Source organism: Pinus tabuliformis, chromosome X (genome assembly GCF_031772625.1).
Source record: "Pinus tabuliformis cultivar Carrire ecotype Pingquan chromosome X, CPIR1, whole genome shotgun sequence".
Taxonomy (NCBI): Eukaryota; Viridiplantae; Streptophyta; class Pinopsida; order Pinales; family Pinaceae; genus Pinus; species Pinus tabuliformis.
This window is the reverse complement of record NC_142308.1, coordinates 1240429458-1240456416: the sequence shown is the minus strand read 5'-3', so window position 1 is coordinate 1240456416 and position 26959 is coordinate 1240429458. Positions and strand designations below refer to the sequence as shown.

At 38.7% G+C, this 26959-nt stretch overlaps 1 pseudogene; it reads right to left on the bottom strand.

Annotated features, from left to right (window-relative positions):
* Positions 1-16947: 16947 nt before the first annotated feature.
* Positions 16948-26299, bottom strand: LOC149144452 (putative aquaporin TIP2-1 pseudogene; annotated as a pseudogene).
* Between the last annotated feature and the right edge of the window lie 660 nt (positions 26300-26959).

The window sequence follows — 26959 nt, the reverse complement described above, 5'->3', positions numbered from 1 at the left end:
TTGGGTGGGAGGTAAAAATAGGGAACTTTGAGAGGCCTAGTGTGAAACCAGACCCTGGTGCATCCTCTAGCCTTCTTGACTAAGTGCACCCCCTCATATTAGGGTCGAAGAAAGACCTAGAATTGGTTGGGAGAAGATGGAGAAGCAGCTGGCCCCTTGACCGGGGAGGGGATAAAACCCAAACATGGATTTGGCTAAGCATCATCGGGGGATTGCACGGAGAAGGGCACGAATATCGCTGCCTGGAGACAAAATTGTAGACATGTGGGATAGGATAAAGCAATTTATTTCTCTCTGGGGCAGAGAAAACTAGGAGAGAATGACCTCTAGGAGTCCTGATGGTAGGGTTGGTAGCATAGGATGCTTGAGGCTCAGGGAGGTCTTGAGGGATTCAGTCAGGGGGTAAACCAATTGCCAAAGTGTAGCAACCCTGAAGATGGAGGAACTTTCTCTATCTTGATAGCCTATGAGGGTAGAGAGGGGCACCTGGGAGTTGTCTGAGGAATGAGTAGTAGAGATGGCATAGAGTGGAGGACAAAGATTGTACCGGAGTAGTCTCAACTCAAAACTACGAGGAAGAATGTTGATAATTCAGGAAGGAATAAGACCAATTCTCAGACCATGAAACAAAGCATGAACATGGGGAATTTTGACAAAACAAAGACCACATCCAAGATCATAAATTATTATTCGTATGATAAGGATAATTTCATTCTGGTTTATAATGTCTTAATTATGCTTTACATTATAGGTAGCATAAACGTTAGTGTTCAGAAGTCTCTAGCAGTATGGAACTTGCATCATACTAGTGCTCACCATGCCTCGGTCCAAGCATGAAAGAACAACAGGAGCAGTGAGAAGACAAAGATGGCTAAGGAAGGCAGACAATAGGGAAGGAAAGGGAATAGAAGAATGGGAAAGACAGAGAAAAAAATGAAATGCCTGGAGCCAACTGCAAGCAAACCTTGAAGGAAAAGAGGAAGGAAAACAGGACAAGAAAGCATGCAGAATCTCATCAATGCCTACTATGTAGGAACCCCAGCTAAAGTGAAAGCATTTGTCTCTGAATGGGAAAGAGATTTGAATGCCAACATCAAGAATGAAGAGATTCAGGCAGAATAATGTGAGACAATAATTAAGGATCCAGGCAATACTCGAGGTTGCAAAAAATTGTTTCGATAGACCATCCAACAATATTGGGTCGTGAAAAACATCTTGGCTAAAGCAATGACCACTTATAAGGAAAGAGAAGAACTACAAGAGGACATACTAGCATAGCCAATCCTAAAGTATCTCCAGAAGGAGATTCATTCAGTTCAAATGCAGCAATATCATAACAACCTCTACTTGAATAGAGATGAATAGCAACTCCAGACTATGCTGCAAAGTGAAGTACTTGGGTCGAGTGCGAAAGTCTCAGCCCCTGTTGATTCCTCAGATGAATGAAGCAGTCCAGTCAGTCAAATTATTTTTTTTATGTGAGTTATCATTTACTTTTCAAGAATGAAGCATATAGAAGATAAGGTAGCTGATGTAACATGGATGATAAGAATTACTCTGTTTAAATTTTGTACAGTGTTTGATGCAGATAGGTGGCCAAAAGCCCTAGTTTCCTGCGGACAGGTTGAGGCACCAACAGAATTTTGAAAACCAATGACTATATGTTTATGAATTATTAATATAAAAGGGAGATCTACCAAGCTTACACAAAAAAATAATAGCAATCCCTTTGATTTATTAATATAAGGGTTCATATTCCTAGCGTTTAATATTATTCCCTTGGGTTTATAATCCCTTTGGTTTTTAGTATTCATCCCTTAGGTTTATAGTCCCTTTGTTTTTTAGTATTCATCCCTTAGGTTTATGATTTCAACCATGGTCAATCATGGTCAACCATGGTCCAATGTCACATTGTGATAAAGATTGTCTCAATATGAAAATCAACCATGGTTGAACATTGCATTGTGACAAATATTCTCTCAATATGAAAATAAATCATGGTCCAACATCGCATTGTCACAAGGATTGTCTCAATATGAAAATTAACCATGGTCAACCATGTTTATTTTAGTGTTTATAATATTTATTTTAGGGTTTATATACCTTGGGTTTATAATATTAGTCCCTTTGGTTTAATATTATTCATCCATGGCCAACCATGGTCAACCATGTTTTGTAAAATCAATCATGGTCAGCCATGGTCCAACATCACACTGTGACAAATATTGTCTCAATATGAAATTAAACCATGGTCAAATGTCACATTGTGACAAAGAATCTTTCGAAGTGAAAATCAATCATGGTCAAACATGGTCCAACGTCACATTGTGACAAGGATTGTCTCAATATGAAAATCAACCATGGTCAACCATCTTTATTTTAGTGTTTATAATACTTATCTTAGGGTTTATATACCTTGGATTTATAATATTAGTCCTTGGGTTTAATATTATTCCCTTGGATTAATAATACCTTGAGATTTTAGTATTAATCCTTTGGGTTTATTATTCCCTTGGGTTTATAATATCAATCCCTTAGGTTTACTAAACCAAGGGTTCAACCATGGTCGATCATGGTTCAATGTTGCATTGTGACAAAGATTGTCTCAATATTAAAATCAAACATGGTCAACCATGTTTATCTAAGGGTTTATAATATTTATCTAAGGGTTTATATGCCTTGGGTTTATATTATTCGCTTGGGTTTTTAGTATTAATCCCTTGGGGTTTTAGTATTAACCCTTTGGGTTTATTATGTTCAGAAATGGAAACAAGAAATTTCAATTTAATTTGTCCTTGAATTAAACTGTGAATTAAATTCAAATTCTATTATCATAGCAACTTAAAATAGTTAAATTAAGTTTATTAAATTACTTAACTTAGGAAATTTGAGTTGGAAGTCTTTTGGAAGTCATGTATATGTTCTCCCTACTTTGTAGGAGTCCAGTGTGATTTAATTGTGAGTTGTAAAATAGAAGACTGAGTTTCATGAGTCAGTTTAGTTAAATTAGTTCTCAAACTAATTGAGAGAACTAATATTGAGTTAATGGTCAGTAATGACACTAATGAAATCCACCAGTGCTACTCTAGTTAACTAAATATTTACTCATCAAAAACTCATGCATGTCGATTCTGAGAAAGACCAAATTGAGACTAGAGTGCAGGGAGAGTGTACTATTTGTTTTAGATTTTTCTAAGTTGCACTGATAGTGCATGCAATCAGTAACTGATCCTTGAGGGATTAAGCTATTTTTAGAGGCTTTATTTCCCTTTAAATACAAGATATCCTTCATAGGAATTACACATTGGAATAGATACTTGGAGCGCTTGTGAAGAGGCTAAGCTTTGGCCTTGAGCTTTCTTATGAGTTGGAGATTGAATTTGCTGAGTGTTGGGGTTGTTCTTGAGAGAATAAGCATTGTAATTTCATCTTGATTTTCCGAATTAATACAAAACAAATAGTGAAGTTTTGAGCTTTGGCTTTCCCTGAATATTTATTGTGTTATGTGCCTTTGATTCTCTTCCTCTATTGATTATTGTTTGCTTGATTTTTATGGGCTTCCATTGTAAAGAGTAGAAGTAGATTCTTGTCTCTTGCTTTAGAAAATTGCATTAGCTTGTGAATCTACAAGATTTTATACATGGTATCGGAGCAAGATTGTTTTTTGGGCCGAGAGTTTGCAAATAAGATCTAAAAAATTTCAAAAACAAATTGTAGATCTGCATTCCTTGGGAAAAGATACCCAAATTCAAAAAAAAAAATCGGCTGAATCGAAGTTTGGATGAGGGATATATCGCTGATTTAAAATCAGCTCTCTAGAGGAGATTTCAAAGTTTTGAGTTTTTGGGTTACAGGTGAAAGTCGAATTTGCATACATACTTTAGGATTGGCATATGGCATTCCATGGGTTGAGGCTTCAGTATGCCTTGGAATGAATCTCGAATTTCATAGCCTGGAGGGATAGGATGGAGGTTGTGTTAGAGGACAATGACTTGAAGGAATTTGTTGAACAAGTAATTCCTAAGCTAGCAGCTACTGATGCACAAAACTTAGTCGAGTAGAAAAAGTGTGTGGTGAAGGCAAGGTGAATAATCCTTGAGGGAGTTTGAGATCATGTTGTCTCGATTCTCCATGGAAAGGAAACCCTGCACATTATGTGGAAAACATTGATGGACTTGTATCAGAATAGCAGTGATCAGAGGAAGTTAGCACTGAAGGATAAACTTCATAAAATCAAGATGGAGAAAGGCGAGACGATTCCAAAGTACTTGACTAAGTTCACTCAATGTAGGGATGAACTTGGAAGTGTTGGAATCAAGGTTGCTAAGGAGGATATGGTGATCCTTGCTCTTCTTGGACTCCCAAAGAGTTGGCATAGTTATTAGGACTCTGTCAATGGTCGGGAGAAGTTGCCAGATTGGGAACGACTATGGTCAGATTTGATGTAGGATGAGATCAAGAGGAACACCAGGGATGGCTCTTCATCAAAGACTAATGATGAAGATAATTGTGCCTTAGCGACTAAGGTGAGGAAAGGTAAAATTTCTCATTCCAAATCATATTCTTATCATGGACGTAAGAAGAAGGACATGATAGAATTTAAATGATTTCATTGTCACAAGATGGGTCACTTTGCTACAAATTGTCCATTGAAGAAGGCCAAGGAGAAGTCCTCATTAAGAGCGTTGGGTGAGGCTGTGGCCTCATAATTCAAATTGGACTTTTCCCTCATTTCATGTATGGTGTCTTCAATGATGGGAAGTGTCTGGTACTTAGACAGTGGAGCTTCATTCCACATGACTAGCGACAAAGAGTTATTCAAAAGTGAACTGGAGGAGAAAGATCTCAAGATGCATATCAAGATGGGTGATGATGGTAAGTATAGTGTTACTAGTGTAGGCACTATTACTTTTCAGAAGGAGCATGCGGCTCCACTCACTTTGAAGAATGTTATGCATGTACCTGTACTGACGAAGAACTTGGTATTTGTTTCCATGCTTGAGGATAGAGGCTATGATGTGATCTTTCCAAAAGGAAAGGCGCTCCTTCAACACATAGCCATGGGTCAAGTAAAGAAGACAGGGATTTGAGTTCATAATATCTATAAGATAGAGGTAGAGGATTGTTCTTCTTTGAGTTCAAAAGTGGAAAAGATGTTGAGATGAGATGTCGGTGAGTTGTGGCACAGGCAATTAGGCCACTTGCATCATGGGGCTTTGAAGATATTACAGCAAATCTCTACCGCTCTTCCCAAAGGTATGCTTGAGCAAGTTGATACATGCAAGGGTTGTACTTTGGGAAAATACACCAAGTCTTCCTTTGGAGACAGAGATAGTTGAGCAGAGTCTATTCTAGGGAGAGTCCATTCAAATTTTTGTGGACCATTCTCGACAACATCCACGACCAAAAACAATTATTATGTTATATTTTTTGATGAATATTCTCGTAAATGCTGGGTATTTTTTATGTAGAAAAAGGATCAAACTTTCACAAAGTTTTGTGAGTTCAAATAATTGGTAAAGAAAGAGTCTAGCAAGAAGGTTAAAGATCTACGGAGTGATAATAGTGGTGAGTATGTCTCCAATGAGTTTAAGAACTTCTGTGCAATGGAAGGGATTAAACAAGAGTTGAAATCACCCCATAACCCTCAACAGAATGGGGTTGCCGAGAGGAAGAACAGTATCATAGTAAGGGAAAAAAGGGTGATGTTGCATGATCAAGGCCTACCACTACACTTGTGGGATGAGGCATGAAACACAATAGTTTATGTTTAGAACCATATCTCACATTGGATACTTGAGATGAAGACACTAGAGGAGGCTCATTTTGGTGAGACCAGATGTTAGTCACTTCAGGATTTTTGGGTCATCAGTGTATTGCCATGTGACCAAAGATGCACAGAAGAAGCTTGAGCCAACAACAGAGTTGGGAATATTTTTGGAGTACACTAATACACCCCACAATTATGGGTGTACATGTCGACCATTCGGATGATAGTGTTTCATAAGGATATCAGGTTCGATGAGGAGAAGGCCATGCGAGTATCCCTTGAGAGGGAGCTTGATCTACATGCAGATGAGGAGATTTTAGCTCCTAAGTTTGAGGGACCTCAGATTGATGTGGAGCAGCCACATGCAGAGGTTCATAGAGTGGAGACATCCACTTAGGCAGAGTCTTCCAGAGAGGGGAGAAAGTGCACTAGAGGGGCTGATAGATTGGTGGATGATGCACGGGAGAATGTGGGAGAACCCTCTTCTCAGTGTAGACAGAGGAGTTCACCATAGAGGTACATTGGATACATGGCACTTATGGGTGCATGTGTTGTGACAGAACCATCTTCCTTTCAGGATGTAGTGCAACAGTTGGTTTGGGTTGATGCGATGGTGCAGTATGACTCCATAGTTTGAAACAGTGTTTGGGATGTGGTCCCGAGACTAGAGGACAAGCTAGTTGTAAGCTCTCGTTGGCTTTACAAGGTAAAGAAAGCTACAAATGGTAGTGCGGAGAAGCATAAGTTCAGATTTGTGGCCCGTGGCTTTTCACAGGTAGAGGGGATTGACTATGATGAGACCTTTTCTCTTGTTGCAAGGTACTCGCCAATCAAATCTATTTTTGCACTATCAACACAAATGGGTTGGAAGATCCACCAAATGGATGCGAAGACTGCCTTCCTCAATGGCATGATTGAGGAAGAGATGTACATAGAGAATCTCAAAGGTTTTGAAACCTTAGATCATGAGTCACATGTGTGCCAACTCAAGAGAGCGTTGTATGGGCTTAAGAAAGCACCTTGTGCTTGGTACACTAGGATAGATAGATACTTCACTGGGTTGGGCTTCACGAAGAGTGAAGCGGATGCGAACCTGTATCACATAGTGGTGGAAGGTAAGTTGTTGATCATTGTACTTTATGTAAATGATATTATATTGGCAGGTGATGGGAATCTCATCAAATCTTGCAAGGAGTACCTTGCAAGAGAGTTTGAGATGAAGGACATGGGGCTCATGCATTACCTTCTTGGCATGGAGGTATGGCAGGGAGATGGGGAGTTGTTTGTATCTCAGGGCAAGTATGCCAACTCGGCCGGCTGCAGAAGATTCTTGGACTTTTCTATTTGGCCTGATAATTGAGCAATTTGCTCATCTTTCGACTTCGCCATCTGTTCATTCATTGCTTTTAGTTTTGCCAATGCTTCCCACAGCTCTTTCTGCTTTTGAACTGCACTTGAATCAATTCTTTGTTTCTCTTCCTGCAATTGTTTGTTTAATTGATTATTAATTTGTTGCTACGTAGACAATTGTTGTTCAAGTTGCTCTACTTTCTACTGTGCCTCCGATAACTGTGCTTGTAGCGAGGCGATTGCTTGGTCCTTTTCTCTTAATAGATTATTCACTTTTGATGCCTTGTTTATGGTGGCCGCCGAATAGGCTCTAGCATATTGGGACAATCTAGTTAGGTCATCAGAAGGATCAAATTCCTCTTTCCAAACCACATTGGCCGTCACTGTTTGTTCAGGGAATAGGGAAGGTTGATCAGTCCTTCTCCTTTTCTGTTGTCGTTTTACTATAGCCCTGTGCTTTGGGCTGTAAAAGACGTCCAATGGAGGTATCTCCTCCACTTGTAAAACAATCTGATCCGAAGGATCCTTGGGAATTATCTCTATTCCTGTAGAAAGGGGTAGGCCGCTGGTTCCACTTGGAACCTCTTTAGATGTTGTATCCTGTGTGTCAGCCACTTTTGATGTATCGGCTTCCTTTGAGCTCTCAAGATTGCTTATGATTGAGTTGAATTGCTGCCATTCCTGGAGCAATTTCGGGTCAATCTGGGCATCTACATTTACTTCCGTGCTACTCTGCTCCTGCTCTTTCCTCTGTATTTCCTCTTGCTCTTTCCTCTGCACTTCCTTCTGCTCTTTCCTCTGCACTTCCTCCTGCTCTTTCCTCTGCACTTCCTCCTGCTCTTTTGTTTGGGTTTCTCCAGCAATTTCTGATGTAGCAGGAGGTCGCTGTTCAGGCTCGCTTGACTGTGTCATTGGAGCCGTTGCTAACAGATCTAGAGGCAGAGTTTGCAACCTCTGCTCTCTAAGCCTGTTAAATTCAACTAACCCATCGTCATGATATCTCATTCTAGCTAGTGCTTAAACCTGAAATAGCGATTCAGCTGAGGAGAATAGGTCATCAAACTCATCATCTTTATGGTCAAATTTAGTGAGTTTTGCCTATTCAAGTGCATTGTAGGCAACTTTGTTTGGATCAAATCGCCTATTAGGAAGAGTGGCGAGATTCAGTGCCTTAATCTTATCTGCTTCTTTCTCTGCATGTTTATAGTCATGCAAAGCGTAAACACCACATCTTAGAGGAAAAGGAGGCCAAACCTGCTTCTTTTTATTCCTTAGAGTCTGTGTAACTCCTTCGGATGTAAGCTGATATGCTACCTCTCGAGCCAACAGTTTGTCGGGTGTATACAAAGGGAGGACATGAGGCTTGGCATAACTGCCGAAAACTCTTACATAGGTGAATTTTTCTTCTCCGAACCATCTCCCTATGGCTGTCAAGTCAATCTCTGCTTGAGAGGAAATCTTAGGAGCAGGCTTGTCAAAAATGGCATAGTGAATGGGTAGCATAAAACCATTGCAAACTTGATATAAATGGTGTTTATAGTGGGCTTTCCATAACTTCTGGTGGTATATATGAATGGGCACGGGGTATTGTGGGGTCCATCTCCAACCGAGCACAGGAAATTTTGAATTAAAACAGAGGGTATCCAAGATGTAGGCACTATAGTAAAATGGAGGAATAAACCTTTCAGTAATGCGGGATTTGTTTTTGAATTCAAGAACCGCTATTGCTAACTTATCCGACAGTATATTTCCCCAATCCATTATTTCACTATTGCAAGCTACTTCCATTAAAGGAACCATCTCTATAGTGAAGTTTGCGGAATCATGTAACCCCCACAACCTACACATCATTACTCCGGCATAACAATAAGGAGAACTCAAAGAATCGACAGAGTACTTACCCGAAGACTCGTGCTTGTGTTTCGCTGGGTTTTGCCTCCAATCCCTTATAGGTTCTAATTCAATGTCATTTTCATTTCTGAACTTCTCCAAAAATGCTTTGTTTTACTTCTTCTCCGGTGCAGGCAAATGATACATTTGCCTCAAATCATCAGGTTGAAACGAGCCGAAGACTCTCCCATCCATGGTGCAAAATGTTCTGTTGGTGATTGGGATTTCTTCAATTGCCCATCTCACCACATCTGTATATGGGAGAATTTGTTCTCGGGCTGCTATCCGATGAAGGTAAGAGTCGGCTAAATCCTTTAGAGTAGCATCAGACTTCCGGGTCAGGTCTGCTGTGGCTTGCACTGTTGTTACCTCAGGCTCTTCGGCCTCAATCAAATTGTAGATGCTCAGCCAAGTAGTTTTACCGAGTCCTAGACATGTGGTGTCTGATATCAGTCCCTTTTTGCTTGGTCCTGGATCGGCAATATGTTGTCCTGTAACTGCCGAAGCGGAAGCTGTTCCAGTTTTCTTAGATTTCTTCCCCATTTGGCTTGAATTTGCTGCTTCGGAAGAGCTCTGCATAGGAGAGAAAATGAACGTAATGCGGAGAATTGGTGGCGCAAACCAAATATGAACAAGATATATTAATCAATGAATAATGGAGGATTAACTTAAGGTGGCCGCGGATACAATCTCTGAAGAGATTTTAGCCTTACTGTTTCATTAAATGGCCGTTTAAACATGTCAATCCTTTAAATGCTCATCATATCGTTTATTGGCCGAATAATTCATTTAAGCGTGGCTTTGATGTTTTGGCGGTTAAGCGTAAGTGAATCACTATCGGGAAGAGAAAGGCCTTTAATACTAATTAACCGTAATATATCCGGCCTTATCAATCCTTTTTGAAATCCGCGCCTAGCTTTATCGCAATCGGTGATCGGGGGAATGCTTGAGTTGTTATATTGGTGTCCTTTCAGAATCCCCGATCGCCGATAGCGATATCGCCAATTCGCATCGGGAGTTTTAAACGAGGGCTTTTAAATGCATGCATGGTACATTCTCTGATCGCCGATAGCGATATCGCATCGGAGCAAAGAGAGGGGACCTTTGTTATGTTCGCTTGCCATTCCCGATATCCGATAGTCATTTGTGCATTGTCGCATCGGGGAAAAGCAATGGGTCTTATTGTTATGCATCCTTTGTTATTGCGATATGCGATCTTGCGATCGCTTTATCGCAATAATAAAGGATTATTCATTTTTTATTATAAGACCGCTTATGTGATTTATCAAAAGGTTTATAATGTTTTATTTCTTTTCGGACCTTTTGAATAATGATAAGTTGATACCAATTTAATCTAAAAGGGACCCATTTCATATTATAGTTTTGAAAATAAAAATTTTATGAGATGGGGGGTTGTTGTAGAGCACAACACCTTCATAGGAATTACACATTGGAATAGAGACTTTGAGAGCTTGTGAAGAGGCTAAGCTTTGGCCTTGAGCTTGATTATGAGTTGGAAACTGAATTTGTTGAGTGTTGGGATTTTTCTTGAGAGAACAAGAATTGTAATTTCATCTTGATTTTCTAGATTAATACAAAACCGATAGTGGGGTTTTGAGCTGTGGCTTTCCCCGGATATTTATTGTGTTATGTTCCTTTGATTATCTTCCTCTTTTGATTGTTGTTTTCTCGATGTTTATGGGCTTCCGTTGTAAAGAGTAGAAGTAGATTCTTGTCTCTTGCTTTAGAAAATTGCATTAGCTTGTGAATCTACAAGATTTTCTATATATTATTCCCTTGGGTTTATTATTCCCTTGGGTTTATAATATCAATCAATGTCAACCATGATCAATCATGATCAACCATGGACAACCATGGTCAATCGTGGTCAATCAATCCCAACCATGGTCAACCAATTGTAACCATGGTCACCATGGTTTATCAAAATCAATCATGGTCCAATATCGTATTGTGACCATGATTGTCTCCATATGAAAATCAACCATGGTCAACCATGGTTTAATGTTGCATTGTGACAAATATTTTCTCGATATGAAAATCAAGCATGGTCAACTATGGTAAACCATGGCCCAACATCGCATTGTGACAAAGATTCTCTTGATATGAAAATCAATCATGGTCAGGCATGGTAATCCATGGTCGAACTTTGCATTGTAACAAGGGTTGTCTCAATATGAAAAGCAACCATGGTCAACCATGTTTATTTTAGTGTTTATAATATTTATATTAGGGTTTATATACTTTGGATTTACAATATTATTCCCTTGGGTTTAATATTATTCAACCATGGTCAACAATGGTCCAATGTTGCATTATGACAAAGATTGTCTCAATATGAAAATAAACCATGGTCGATCATGGTCCAACCTCACATTTTGACAAAGATTCTCTCGATATGAAATTTAATCATGGTCAACCATGGTCCAACGTCACATTGTGACAATGATTGTCACAATATGAAAATCAACGATGGTCAATGACGTTTATTTTAATGTTTATAATATGTGTCTTAGGGTTTATATATCTTGGGTTTATAATATTAGTCTCTTGGGTTTAATATTATTCCCTTGGGTTCATAATCCCTTGAAGTTTTAGTATTATTCCCTCTGCTTTATTATTCCCTTGGGTTTATAATGTCAATCCCTTGGGTGTATTAATCTAAGGGTTCAACCATGGCCGAGCATGGTCCAATGTCGCATTGTGACAAAAAGTGTCTCAATATGAAAATTAACCATGGTCAACCATGTATATTTAAGGGTTTATAATATTTATCTTAGGGTTTATATACCTTGGATTTATATTATTCCCTTGGGTTTGATATCATTCCCTTGGGTTTATAATCCCTTGGGGCTTTAGTATTAATCCCTTGAGTTTGTAATATCAATCATGGTCAACCATGGTCCAATGTTGCATTCTGACAAATATTGTCTCAATATGAAAACAACCATGGTCCAACGTCACATTGTGACAAAGATTGTCTCAATATGAAAATAAACCATGGTCAACGGTGGTCAACCATGTTTGTTTTAGGGTTTTATAATATTTATCTTAGGGTTTATATACCTTGGGTTTAGAATATTAATCCCTTGGGTTTATATTATTCCTTTCGGTTCATAATCCCTTGGGTTTATAGTATTACTCCTTTGGGTTTATTATTCCCTTGGGTTTATAATATCAACCCTTTGGGTGTATTAATATAAGGGTTCATATTCCTAGGATTTAATATTATTCTATTGGGTTTATTATTCCTTTGAGTTTATAATATCAATCCCTTAGGTTTATTAATCTAAGGTTTCATATTCCTACGGTTTAATAATATTCCCTTGGGTTTATAATCCCTTGGGTTTTTAGTATTAATACCTTGGTTTTATAATATCAATCATGGTCAACCATGGTCCAACATTGTATTGTGACAAATACTATCTTAATATGTAAATCAACCATTTTCACCCATGGTCCAACATGGCATTGTGACAAATATTGTCTCGATATGAAAATTAATCATGGTCAACCATGGTCCAATATCGCATTGTGATAAGGATTGTCTCAATATGAAAATTAACTATGGTTAACCATGTTTATTTTAGTGTTTATAATATTTATCTTAGGTTTTATATACCTTGGGTTTAGAATATTAGTCCCCTGGGTTTAATATTATTCAACCATCGTCAACCATAGTTTATAAAATTAATCATGGTCAACCATGGTCCAACATCACATTTTGACAAAGATTGTCTCAATATGAAATTCAACCATGGTCAAATGTCACATTGTGACAAGGAATCTCTCAATATGAAATAAATCATCGTCAAACATGTTCAACCATGGTCCAAAGAAGCAATGTAACAAGGATTTCTCAATATGAAAATCAACCATGGCCAACCATCTTTATTTTAGTGTTTATAATATTTATCTAAGGGTTTATATACCTTGGATTTATAATATTAGTTCCTTGGGTTTAATATTATTCCCTTGGGTTCATAATACCTTGGGGTTTTAGTATTAATCCTTTGGCTTTATTATTCCCTTGGGTTTATAATATCAATCCCTTAGGTTTATTAAACTAGAATTTCAACCATGGTAAAGCATGGTCCAATGTCACATTGTGAAAAAAAATTATTGATATTAAAATCAACCATGGTCAACCATGTTTATTTAAGGGTTTATAATATTTATCTGAGAGTTTGTATACCTTGGGTTTATATTATTCCCTTCGGTTCATAATCCCTTGGGTTTATAATCCCTTGGGTTTATTATTCCCTTGGGTTTATAATCCCTTGTGTTTATTATTCCCTTGGGTTTATAATATCAATCAATGTCAACCATGATCAATCATGGTCATCCATGGAAAACCATGGTCAACCATTCTCAACCATGGTCCAACGTCGCAATGCGAAAATTATTGTCTCCATATGAAAATCAACCATGGTCCAACGTTGCATTGTGACAAATATTGTCTCGATATGAAAATCAATCATGGTCAACCATGGTCCAACATTGCATTGTGACAAGGATTCTATTGATATTAAAATCAATCATGGTCAACCATGGTCGGACATCACATTATGACGAGGATTGTCTCAATATGAAAAGAAACCATGGTCAAACATGTTTATTTTAGTGTTTATAATATTTATATTAGGGTTTGTATACTTTGGGTATACAATATTAGTCCCTTAGGTTTAATATTATTCAACTATGGTCAACCATGGTCAACAATGTTCCAACGTTGTAGTGTGACAAAGATTGTCTCAATATCAAAATCAATCATGGCCAACCATGGTCCAATGTCACATTGTGACAAAGATGCTCTCAATATGAAAATTTATCATGGTCAACCATGGTCCAATGTCGCATTGTGACAGGGAATGTCTCAATATGAAAATCAACCATGGTCAATAATGTTTATTTTAGTGTTTATAATATGTATCTTAGGGTTTATATACCTTGGGTTTATAATATTAGTCCCTTGGGTTTAATATTGTTCCCTTGGGTTCATAATCCCTTGGGGTTTTAGTATTAATCCTTTGGGTCTATTATTCTCTTGGGTTTATAATATCAATCCCTTGGGTTTATTAATCTAAGGGTTCAACCATGGTTGAGCATGGTCCAACATAGCATTGTGACAAAGATTGTCTCAATATGAAAATACCATGGTCAACCATAGTCAACCATGGTTTATCAAAATCAATCATGGTCAACCATAGTCAACCATGGTTTATCAAAATCAATCATGGTCAACCATGGTCCAACGTCGTATTGTGATAAATATTGTCTCAATATGAAAATTAACCATGGTCCAATGTCACATTGTGACAAAGATTGTCTCAATATGAAAATCAACCATGGTCAATGGTAGTCAACCATGTTTATTTTAGGGTTTATAATATTTATATTAGGGCTTAGTTTATAATAATAATCCCTTGAGTTTTATATTATTGTGTTGGGTTCATAATCCCTTGGGATTTTAGTATTAATTCCTTGGCTTTATTATACCCTTGGGTTTATAATATCAACCCTCTGGGTTTATTAATATAAGGGTTAATATTCCCTTGGGTTTATAATATAAATATATTGTGTTTATTAATCTAAAGGTCCACATTCCTATGGTTTAATAATATTCCTTTGGGTTTATAATCCCTTGGGTTTTTAGTATTAATCCCTTGAGTTTATTATCCCGTTGGGTTTATAATATCAATCATGGTAAACCATCGACATTCATAGTCAACCACGGTCAATCATGGTCAACCATGTTTTATAAAATCAATCTTGGTCAACCATGGTCCAGTGTCACATTATGACAAAGATTGTCTCAATCTGTAAATCAACCATGGAAACACATGGTCCAACGTCGCATGTGACAAATATTGTCTCGATATGAAAATCAATCATCATCAACCATGGAATGTCTCAATATGCAAATCAACCATGGTCAACCATGTTTATTTTAGGGTTTATATATCTTGGTTTATAATATTACTCCCTTCACTTTATTAATCCCTATGGCATATAATATTAACCACATTTATTAATGTGGTTGAGTTTATAATATTAATCTCTTGGTTTTATAATATTAATCCCTCATATGTATAAAAATATATTAGGGTTTTTAATCTTAGATTTTTTTAATCTTAATCTTAGGGTTTATAATATTAATCCTAAGGATTAATATTAATCTAAGGGCTTCATATTAATCATGTGGGTTTATAACATTAATCACAAAGGTTTATAACATTAATTGCTTGGGTATATTAATCCCTTAGGTTTATGATATTAATCCCAAGGGTTTATAATATTAGTGCCTTGGGTTTATAATGTTAGTAAACTCTTGCGTATTTTAATCCCTCGAGTTTATAATGTTAATCCCAAGGGTTTATAATATTAATTTCTTAGGTTTATCAATTGCTTAGGTTTGTAATATTAATAATATCTTGGGGTTTTAATATTAATCCCAAGGGTTTATAATATTAATGTGTTCGGTTTATCGATTTCTTAGGTTTGTAATATTAATAATCCCTTGGGTTTTTAATATTAATCCTTTTGGTTTTCTAACATTAATATTAATCCCTTTGGTTTATCATCATTCCCTTGGGTTTATAATATTAATCCTTGATATGTATAATAATATATTAGATTTTATAATCTTAGAGTATTGATATTAATATTAGGTTTGATATATTAGGCTTAGGGCTTGCAATATTAATCTTAGGGTTTAATATTAATTTCTTAGGTTTATAATCCCTTGGATTTATAATATTGAGTAACATCATTGATTACAATATGTATGATTGTTATAAGTTATCTGCTTAGGTGTTGTATCATAACCAACCTGTATCATCTGTATTAGTGTAGTTTCCATAATAGCTAATATTAATTTCTTAGGTTTATAATCCCTTGGATTTATAATATTAGTCTTAAGTGTTATATTTCTAGTGTTTAATATTAATACTAAGGTTTATAATATTAATTCCTCGAGTTTATAATATGAATAATTCCTTGCATTTATTAATTCGTAGGAAGCTTATAATATTATTATAAATTTATAACATAGCATATATTAAGTTGACACCTACGACATCTATCAATCACATTTACTAATGTGATTGTGCTAATAAATTAGTATTTAAAATGCTTTACTAAATTCACTTTTATTTAACTAGTTTTAAATTTTATAAAAAATATATATTTTTTATTTCTTTAATAAACCTATTCAATTCTTCTAAATTTGAACACAAGTAAAGACATATTATCAACCATTAAACCTACTTAAAATATATCCCTAAAATAAGATATAATTTAATTTAATTTAAATCAATGGTAATAGTTGACATTATGCACAAACTTTAAGCTTCATGAATTAATATTTTGACTCTTTTCTATTAAAATGAATCTTTCAAACTATTGCTCGTTTATCTTGTTGAAATTTGCATGGTCAAATATTGACTATTGATTGTAATCAATAACCATTCAACTAAATTTTTTGCCATTTTTGAATGGCTTCCAAATATTTGTTATAATATCAATCCCGACGCTTATTCCCATGACGACTAGTCAGTGGTAGTCTACCGGAATTAAGAGTTGGCAGGAGTCAGTTAGCTTAGGTAAGTAATAAAGACAGTTGGTGGAATCCCTGTAGATTCTCTGGTTGTGCTTCTATATAGATTGCCTTATTATCTGTAAGGCAATCGACAAGATCCCTAATGTGAGTTTCAACATGGTATCAAAGCTGACGATTTCGGCTTAATTTCAGAGCTCAAGCCAAGTGTTGTCTTTGTGATAATGGAGTGACAAGTGTGGAGTTGCACTGGGGAGATGACTGATTCTACATATTAGGGTTGTTGGAGCATGTTAAAGAGCAGTTCGATTGATCGTTTGTTTATTTGTTCGATTTGTGAGGAACTGCGATGTCCTACATATTACTTGGTCGACGAGGAGCCTGCAACGAGAAGATCTTTGTGTGTTTGATCGTTTTTGGGAATATTTCCAGCATGCAAAGAAAAGATCCAAGGCAGTAATCCACTTGCAATTTTGTTGCAGGGAGGTATCAGTGTATGCGTGAGAGTGGGAGTTGATGAAGACCTTCCATAGATGATACCTGCAAGGCCACCTCCAATAAGAGGGCCAAACCAATAAACCCAATTTCCGCTGAAGTCATCGTTGACAACGGCAGTGTCACACCCCTACACCTGCGGTAGTCTTTCAACCGCTCATAGCGAGGTGCAGCACCACCGAACACTTTCTTTTCACCAATACTTATGTTCATGGACTACGCCTAACATTCCACTTATCCTACTTAGTTTGTGTTTCGCAACCAAGTATTATTAATGTGTGTTCCTTTATACAAGTGAAAGCCCATAACATTCACATAAACAGCATTATACAAGAGAAATGCACAACAGTATAAAGAGAGGGGCAACCTCCTACAATATGAGTCTGCCCGAATCAATATATTGTACAATTTTTCCACTTTTACAAAGTACAGACTAAGTCCTTGGGAAACCCCAAATTTATACTTAGCCAAATTTTCACAAATTCGGCAAACTCGGTTGCCCAGCTCGTCGGCACCTTCGCATGGTCGCCGCACGACTCTCCAACCCTTTGTTCACCTCGTCGCACGATCGTGTTGTTTGCCCAACTCGGGCGCGCCTCCAAGTCGCCACACACGGGCACCTCTGCCCGAGACACACCTCCGTTCACAATCTCAACACTTCACCAAGTCACCGTGCACACTTGCACGCCGGGTGGGCGCTCACCCGAGTCGCCATGACACCCACGCCAAGTCGTCACACAAACCGCTAGGCACCACACACCCGTGCACGCCCTCACCCAACCACCGGGTGCTCCTGCCCACACCTTCACCCGCAACCATGCCTTACTGTGCAGCCTTGCCCCAGAATGGGCGCATGTGAAATCTGTGCCTCCTCCTCTTGGACTTGCACACTAGAAACCTACGCCTCCTTGCCTTAGCGAAGATGTATGAGCGAGTTGGTTGATGTCAAATGAGGGCCAACGCAACACAATATATATGTGTTGAAGGGGAGGTCATGGCTTGCCCAGCCAACCTCACCCACGCCCTTGCTCCATCGCAAAAGCCCCTAAACCATCAAGTCGGCCTTCATATGTGTTGATACACATCCCACGCCATATAAACGAGCTCTCCTCCTCATATGTGCGCATAAGTGTCATCGCACACTTGGAAGAGCTCGCACTTCCACCGTCGCACTTCAAGCCGGAGCTACAGGTCGTTACATCCTCCTCCACCTAAAGTCTTTGTCGTCCTCGACAACATACCATCCTGGTAGCCATCCACCAAGATCAACAATATCCATGATGTCAACTCCTCCACATACTACAAACATCACTGCAGCATATGTAGAACAACCGTCTCCACCATGTCTCGTCCCGGCAACCATCTGTCACCAAAATCACCATACCAAGGTATACACCTCATCGGTATGCTATACATCAAAAATCATCTCAATCCATGACCATCGATCACCCTGTCACAATCTCCACATGCTGCTCTCCATCGTGGAAGGCTGGCCCCTCCATCTCAAGCTACATGCTTCCTACAACACCTCGTGTCGACCTCATCATGTGTCGTCCTCATGTGAACTGCTTCCATGATACTCCAACACAATGCTAACACATCTCTGTACACTACGCGTCCCCATGCTTGAACTAGTTGGGTAGCTAATCCAACTATCACGCTCAAACCATGAGAGTGAACATCCTCATGCCACCATTAGTCATTTCTTAGAACATCCTGTCACATCATCAACTCGATCAAGAATCCATCTCCATACAAGTGTAAGCCATGCTCAGGTCCATGAAGTAGTCCTCATCTCATCTGCAACATGCTGTCCATGATATTTGATAATGTGCTGCATGAAATTAGCCACATATATCCCAACATCATCCATATGTGTATCTCCTCAATATGAAGAGACCATCTCATCAAGCTCCGACTCTTGATGTGCCACATCCAGGTCCATGAAGCAACCTCTATCATATCTGCAATGTGCCATCCCTCAAGTCTATCATAGAAACAAGTATACACCTGTCTCATCTATCCATGTGCTACCCATGATCATAGATCAATCAGCCCCCATGTGTCAAAAGTGGTTGAGTCTCGGCTCAACCCATGCCCAAGTGTTGCCACCAAGGCATCATCATCATTGTAACTCCATTGCTCCAAAGTGTCCCCAAGTCCACCATATATGAAGTCCCCAAAAGTCACAACAATCTCATGTCATCATGAGCTCCATAAGTCATCCCCAACCAACATCCTAGCAAGCATACAAGTCTCGGCCCAAAGGTCTCTGCAAGATGCCTCAGCTCTCCATGTAGTAGGAATGCTCCATAGTCTACTCACAACTCCATCCAGTCCATGGCCTTGTTGTACAAGAGTGCACAACCTCTCCATCGGCTCATAAATAAAACATCTCCATGTCACATCAGCAAATCCATCTGCACAACATCCCTGCCTTGGCACTCCTCATTGGATGTCCATAAGTGACACCTCTACAAGTGCTCCTGCATAATGTCCCTGCATAAGACTGCCATGCTCCATGTCTCCAGCCTGATGTCCATGACTAAGTTGCCCATGTAGTCCAACCAAGTAGACCCATCATAACAATCGGTCATCCTCATCCAAGTCTGCAATCTTCGGTCTAGTGAACTCGGTCACCCAACCATATCATCATCACATGAGTCTCTCCATCATAGCTCCTCCACTGAAGGTTCCACCAAGACTATCTCTTGGTCTCGTCCATGAGAAGTCCACCCAAGCAACTCAAGTGTGTGCCCTTCAACCTATTCATGTGTCATGCCGGGCACTTAGCCAATTTTCCATGTGGCTAAAGCATGACCCAATCCTCCGCAACGATCATCATGTTCCTCCCTTATCACGAGCCTTTGTACCTTCTACCATAAGGTCACAAACAAGCCCAACAAGTCTTGCAACAATCAACAATCCTTGCTTCTCCATACAAGGTCTCATCATAGACATCCATGGTAAGATGCTCCTCTGCATCGGCAAATTGACTTTGCCCTTCCCTGCATACGGTCCACCTACCAAATGCTCAAATGAAACACAAGAATCAATACTTACTTCATCATCATCATGAGGCTCCTCCATGTGAGTCTCCTCATCCATCCATGTCTACAAACTGCACGATCCTGGTTCAACTTGATCAATCTCAAGTTCATCCTCCATCGTTGTCACATCTGCAACATCTTCAATCATCACGGCTTCCTCTTCCTATTCAGCACAATTTGCAACTTCATCCTGCTCCATTGCCCAACCAAGTTGAAGAAGTTTGTCTTCAACATTCTTTTCCAAGACTTCAAGCTTTTCTTGAATCTGGGGATTCTCTTCTTTCAACCGCTTCAACCTGTATAAGGTAAGTAAGAGCTTCCCTTCGCATTCTTCCAAACTTGTCATGCCTTGTCGTTCAGCTTGGCCCAAGAATTAAGCTTCACCTCTGCTAAACCTGTTTCACCATTCACCCAAATCACCCTGATATTCCACCTACTACTTGCAAAACTTGAGATCCCTACCAAGTCTTCGGTCTTCGTAGAATCAGCTCCTTGATTCAGTTCACCGGCTCTGATACCAACTGTCACGATAGTGCAGTGGGATCAGCACTTCATCGTCAACCCGATTAGCTTCCTGATCATCAACTCTGATACCACCTGTCACACCCCTACACCTGCGGTAGTCTTTCAACCGCTCATAGTGAGGTGCAGCACCACCGAACACTTTCTTTTCACCAATACTTATGTTCGTGGACTACGCCTAACATTCCACTTATCCTACTTAGTTTGTGTTTCGCAACGAAGTATTATTAATGTGTGTTCCTTTATACAAGTGAAAGCCCATAACATTCACATAAATAGCATTATACAAGAGAAATGCACAACAGTATAAAGGGAGGGGCAACTCCCTGCAATATGAGTCTGCTCGAATCAATATATTGTACAATTTTTCCACTTTTACAAAGTACAGACTAAGTCCTTGGGAAACCCCAAATTTATACTTAGCCAAATTTTCACAACTTCAGCAAACTCGGTTGCCCAGCTCGTCAGCACCTCCGCACGGTCGCTGCACGACTCTCCAACCCTTCGTTCACCTCGTCACACAATCATGTTGTTTGCCCAAATCGAGCGCACCTCCAAGTCACCACACACGGGTGCCTCTGCCCGAGACACACCTCTGTTCACAATCTCAACACTTCACCAAGTCACACCGTGCACACTTGCACGCCGGGCGGGCGTTCACCCGAGTCGCCAAGACACCCACGCCAAGTTGTCGCACAAACCGATGGGCGCAACACACCCGTGCACGCCCTCACCCAACCACCGAGCGCTCCTACCCGCACCTTCACCCGTAACCGCTTCTTACCGTCCAGCCTTGCCCAAGAATGGGCGCATGTGAAATATGTGCCTCCTCCTCTTGGACTTGCGCACTAGAAACCTACGCCTCCTTGCCTTAGCGAAGATGTATGAGCGAGTTGGTTGATGTCAAATGAGGTCCAACGCAACACAATATATATGTGTTGAAGGGGAGGTCATGGCTTGCCCATCCGACCTCACCCATGCCCTTGCTCCATCGCAAAAGCCCCTAAATGATCAAGTCGGCCTTCATATGTGTTGATACACATCCCACGCCATATAAACGAGCTCTCCTCCTCATATGTGTGCATAAGTGTTATCGCACACTTGGAAGAGCTCGCACTTCCACTGTCACACTTCAAGCCGAAGCTGCAGGTCGTTACAGGCAGGGCCAAAAGAACGAGCGGGATTCATGGAGCCACCGGAGAAGGGGCCAGCAGCCACGATGTTGGCGCCCATGATGAATCTGATGGCGATGGGTGCAATGGTGACTAAGAAGCCCTTCTTAGGGTCCATTACGTGGCATAGACAGTGTAGACCAGAGTGAAGGTGATCATGATTTCTATCATGACTCCCTCGCCATCTTAGGGTCCATTAAGTGATCGTCGGTGACGAACTTAAGCAACAAGCAGGAAACGATCGCTCCAACCTGCTGAGAGATCCAGTAGAAGATTCAGTTGAGAATGGTGATATGTCGCCAAGGACCAGCCCAAACATGATGGCTGGGTTGACATGGCCACCGGAGATGTTCGTCGCAATGGACACGGCCACGAACAGAGAAAAAACATGACAGACCGCAACGACAACAAGCCTCGCTGGATCTAGAGCTGTAAGCGAAGGTTGGATCGTTGGAGCATTGGAGTGTAATTATGTGGGGCCCACTGTGCCTACTGTGTCATTGAATGTGGAGGACACCAATATTGGCGCAATCGTGTGAAGAGCCGCATTAGTGTGATTGTTGTAGTGTTGCTATAAGCACTTACGAAATCCATATATGTTTTGAGTAGGCATTGAGCATTGGTGTAGAGGTTGCAGTCCTGAGGAGTGTGAAGACCTGTGGTGTGAAGCCCTGTTGGAGTCCTGCCTGACAAGAGGAGGCGTAAACCTGAGCCAGCGTGAACCAAAGTGAAGAGTTGTGTTGTTGTCCTGCTGTGCATGGAGCAGCGTGGAGTGCATAGTGTGCAGTGGAGACGCTTGAGGAGATCGAGACATGGAAGGAGGTCCCTTTGCTTAGCTGATTGTTGTAGCCGAATTTTCTACAGGAAGAAACTAAGTCTCCTGTGTGAGGTCGAAAGGCAGCTTAAGGCCACGGTGAAGGGTAGTTGAATCAAGAACTTGCATGTGGCTCTACTTTGAGCATGTGGATATGTGAGCAGAAACTAGAATTGGTTGAGAAGATCCACCATCGTATTTCATAGTGTCAATTCGCTTGTGAAATTAGGTGAGTTGTAAGCTGTTGCGAGCTCAAAGCCATTTTGCTCGATAGTGTGCAGAGTTTTGGGCTATGTGGTGTGAAGAGCCAAAGGAGGGCTCAGTGATTGTGAAGGGCAAGTGGAGTCTACCTTGTTGTTGACGTTATTGGAGAGCGATATTTAAGAAGCTTGTGTGGTGTAGAGAGTTTCCAGTGGAGTATTGGCAGATAGGAGTGTTTGCAACCGAGCGTCCGCTGAAGAAGTTTATGTCGATCGTGATGCCTATGTGGCATAGAGAGTTTCTATTGGAGTATTAGAAGATAGGAGTGTCTACAACAGAATGTCCACTGAAGAATATTGTGTCGACCGTGATGCATGTGTGGCACAGAGAGTTTTCAATGAAGTTTTCGCAGATAGGAATGTCTGCAACCGAGTGTCCGCTGAAGAAAATTGTGTTAATCATGATGCCTGTGTGGTGTAGATCACAGAGAGTTTCCAATGGAGTGTTGGCAGATAGGAGTGTCTGCAACCGAGTGTCCAATGAAGAGGGTTGTGCCAACCGTGACGCCTATGTGGTGTAGATCGCAAAGAGTTTCCAGTGGAATGCTAGTAGATAGGATTGTCTGCAGCACTATGTCCACTGAAGAGAGTTGTGCTATGTGAAACCAACAGCAAAATATGAAAACCCCTTATCAAGTTTTTTTTATGTATTGTTGTAAGCCCTAATTGAGACTGAGACCAGGGGGCACCTTAAAGTTTTAAGTTTGTTAAAATATTAATCTCGATGTTTGTTCCCATGATGGCGAGTAGGTGGCAATATGCAGATAATTAAGAGTCGGCACGAGTTAGTGATAGTTGTTGAAATATAAATGATAGTCAGCAGATTCACTATTAAATCTCCGACTAAGATTATGTATAAATAAACAGATATTGAATATAATCAATAAGCTAATTTTATGAATCTCCGAACTTACTTTGTGAGTTTAAATATATTATATTCCTTTAATAAACCTATTCAATTGTTCTAAATTTGAACACAAGAAAAAACATATTGTCAACCATTAAAACTATTTAAAATATATACCTAAAATAAAATATAAAAGTGAGCTTAAATATATTCTATTCCTTTAATAAACCATTCAATTGTTCTAAATTTGAACACAAGTAAAGACATACTGTCCACCATTAAACCTACTTAAAATATATACCTAGAATAGGATATAATTTAATTTAAATCAATGATAATAGTCGACATTGTGCACAAATTTTAAGCTTCGGGAATTAATATTTTGACTCTTTTCTATTAAAATGGATCTTTCAAACTGTGGCTAGTGTATCTCGTCGAAATTTGCGTGCTCAAATCTTGACTATTGATTGTAATCCATAGCCATTCAACTGAATTTTTTTGCAATTTTTGAATGCCTTTCAGATATGGCGAGTCTTTTATTTAGAATAATGTAATAATTTTATATGAGACGATAATCTCTCCCTTAAATAAACAAACTTTAGATTTCCAAATATTCCGAACGATTAAGTGAAGTCAGATGATCCCAAAATAAAATAAAAAATGAGCTGATTTGAATAGGAGTCCAAACAAATAATACATGCATTTCCATTTTCAAACGCTCTTTGATGAAAAAGTCAAGCTCCGACTTACAAAATAATCTACGTCCTTGCAGTCTCTTATTAACATGGATGAGTGGATGGTTGAAAAAAAACTATAGAGATCTCAAGCATGGTCGAGATCCAAGAAAATTTTGTTTCTTACGCGTTAGCTTTATGCTAATACTTTTTATCGTCAATTTGCCTCGGTTCAGATGCCACCCTGTAACTTTCTTATAGCAATAGGGTTGTGATTGTATGAAGGTAAATTAGCATTATTAATGTGATTAATATATCTAATAAACATATATTATAAATTTAACTTAATATATTTTATATTATAAACTTCACTAAAAGAATATTCTCGAATAATCCAAAAAAAATCTTAATTAAGTAGAAAACTACACCACACTTAAATTTTGATAAAACAAACAAATATCAATATGCCCATTGTATTTTACACCTAATATGAATATGAATATAGGTATGTAACATGTTAAAATTTGATAAAATAAAGGTAGTAATCTAAAAATTATGGTTTTGTACTCTAAAAGTTATGGAAATTTCGGCCATATTTTGAAAAAATTTGGCAGGGATTTTTGTAAATCCAAGTAAAAGCTCTCAAAATTCATAATTTTCAAGTGTCTTAAAAGTCTTTGATGGTGTTGAGTCCATTTCCACTATCAAAAACATAATTCAAACATTACATCTACAAGATTTTTTGAAATTGTTTTGCTCAAATTCCTGCCACTTTTAAAAATCCTGAACATTCCTCGGCCTCTTTAAACAACTCCAAAATAAACAAATATCATTATATTTTACACAATATGAATGGATTTCCTATCTATAGGATTGCTTAAAGAAAATAAGAATGAAGACCGGAGCCTGGTCAAAAATGAAAAGACTCTGGGTCGGTATCAAAAAAAAAGGTATGGTATGCTGGGGGTTTCACTGAGCCACCCCGTCGATGGTTCCAACCACAGATACGTTTGCCCTTATGCTTCTTTCATGGTAATTTGTGGGTTGCCTACTCCTTCAATCATTCAATATGGGTGTGACTGAGTTTGGAAGTTAAAATTTTAAAAATATTAGAATGGTATGATATACTTAAACTTATTACCATTTTGAAAAAGACTCTTAATATTCTGTAAGTTGAGAAGATTAAATTTAATATTTTCACAGAACTGTTTGATACAAACACAACCTCCTTCATATTATTTAAACTTCTAATACAAGATTCTTCGTCAATATCTCACCTCACTGTCTTATATACAAGATCCTCTTCATCTACAATGCTGTATACAGTGTCAGCCCACAGTGGCGAAATGCATCCGGGCGGACTTGAACCTCGGCCGACTACAGAACTATTTTACCATCTAATCAAACCCTATAATAATAATAATAATAACCAAGTGGTTACAGACAGATATAATTACATTAGCAAAGGGATCCAATTTCATCGTTACTACCGGGTAGACGAGGATTTCGTGAAAGCCCCTTTAAACCATTTGGCAAAGCGAGAGGTCTTGTGAGGCGCACCAGTATGACTCATTTCTCTGCTGTGGGTATGATGTTCTTCATGACGATATCGAAGACCAGAAGAGGTAGTGGCATTCGATCCTATGCTTCCGCTGTGAACCAAAACCTGCTTTGTCGAAGACTCCGGCAGCTTCACCATGTGTTCAGATAAACCAGAATTTAATACATGATCGGCGGATGCATGAACATTACTGTTACTGGCCAAAGTCGATGTGGCCGATCCGTCTACTTCCCGGGGAATCCAACCCTCACGCCATACGATCCCAGAGGAGCCCTGCCTTCTGAACGATAAGGTTGATCTTGGTAGGGAAGAAGCCATTGAATAAACAACTGCAATGGATAAGAGAAAACAATCCAGCTCCCTCCCTCCCGAATTCTTCTATTTAACAATGACAGACGGGTGGCATAACAAATTTCAAGGCACGTGGCACGATTTTGCAGTCAAGGCTTCCGAGATTCTTCAATCTGATATTATTTTTCTACTAAAAAGAAATCTAATTTTTTAGTGGATAAAATTTTCGAGAGATATTATACTAAAAAGAAATCTAATTTTTTAGTGGATAAAATTTTAGAAAGATAAGATATTGTAAGTGATTTGGTGAATAATTTGTTTATTTAATTGTGTAGGTTTAAATTTGTAATAAAATTGTCAAAAAATATTAGATAAAGTAGTTTGGTGAATAATTTGTTTAATTAATAATAATTTGTTTTGATAAATAATTTGTTTATTTAATTAAATAAAGTGATTAGGTGAATAATTGTTTATCTAATTTTGTACGTTCTAAGTTTGTAATAAAATTGTTGAAAGATTTTAAGTAAAATGAGTTAGTGAATAATTTGTTTATCTAATTGTATATGTTCAAATTTTAAAAAATATGTTATAATGTGCCTATCAATATTTATAAATATAATAATTAATAGTTAATAATAATAACTCATTTTTCAAATTATTTTATATGATGTCGATTACTTGAAAAAA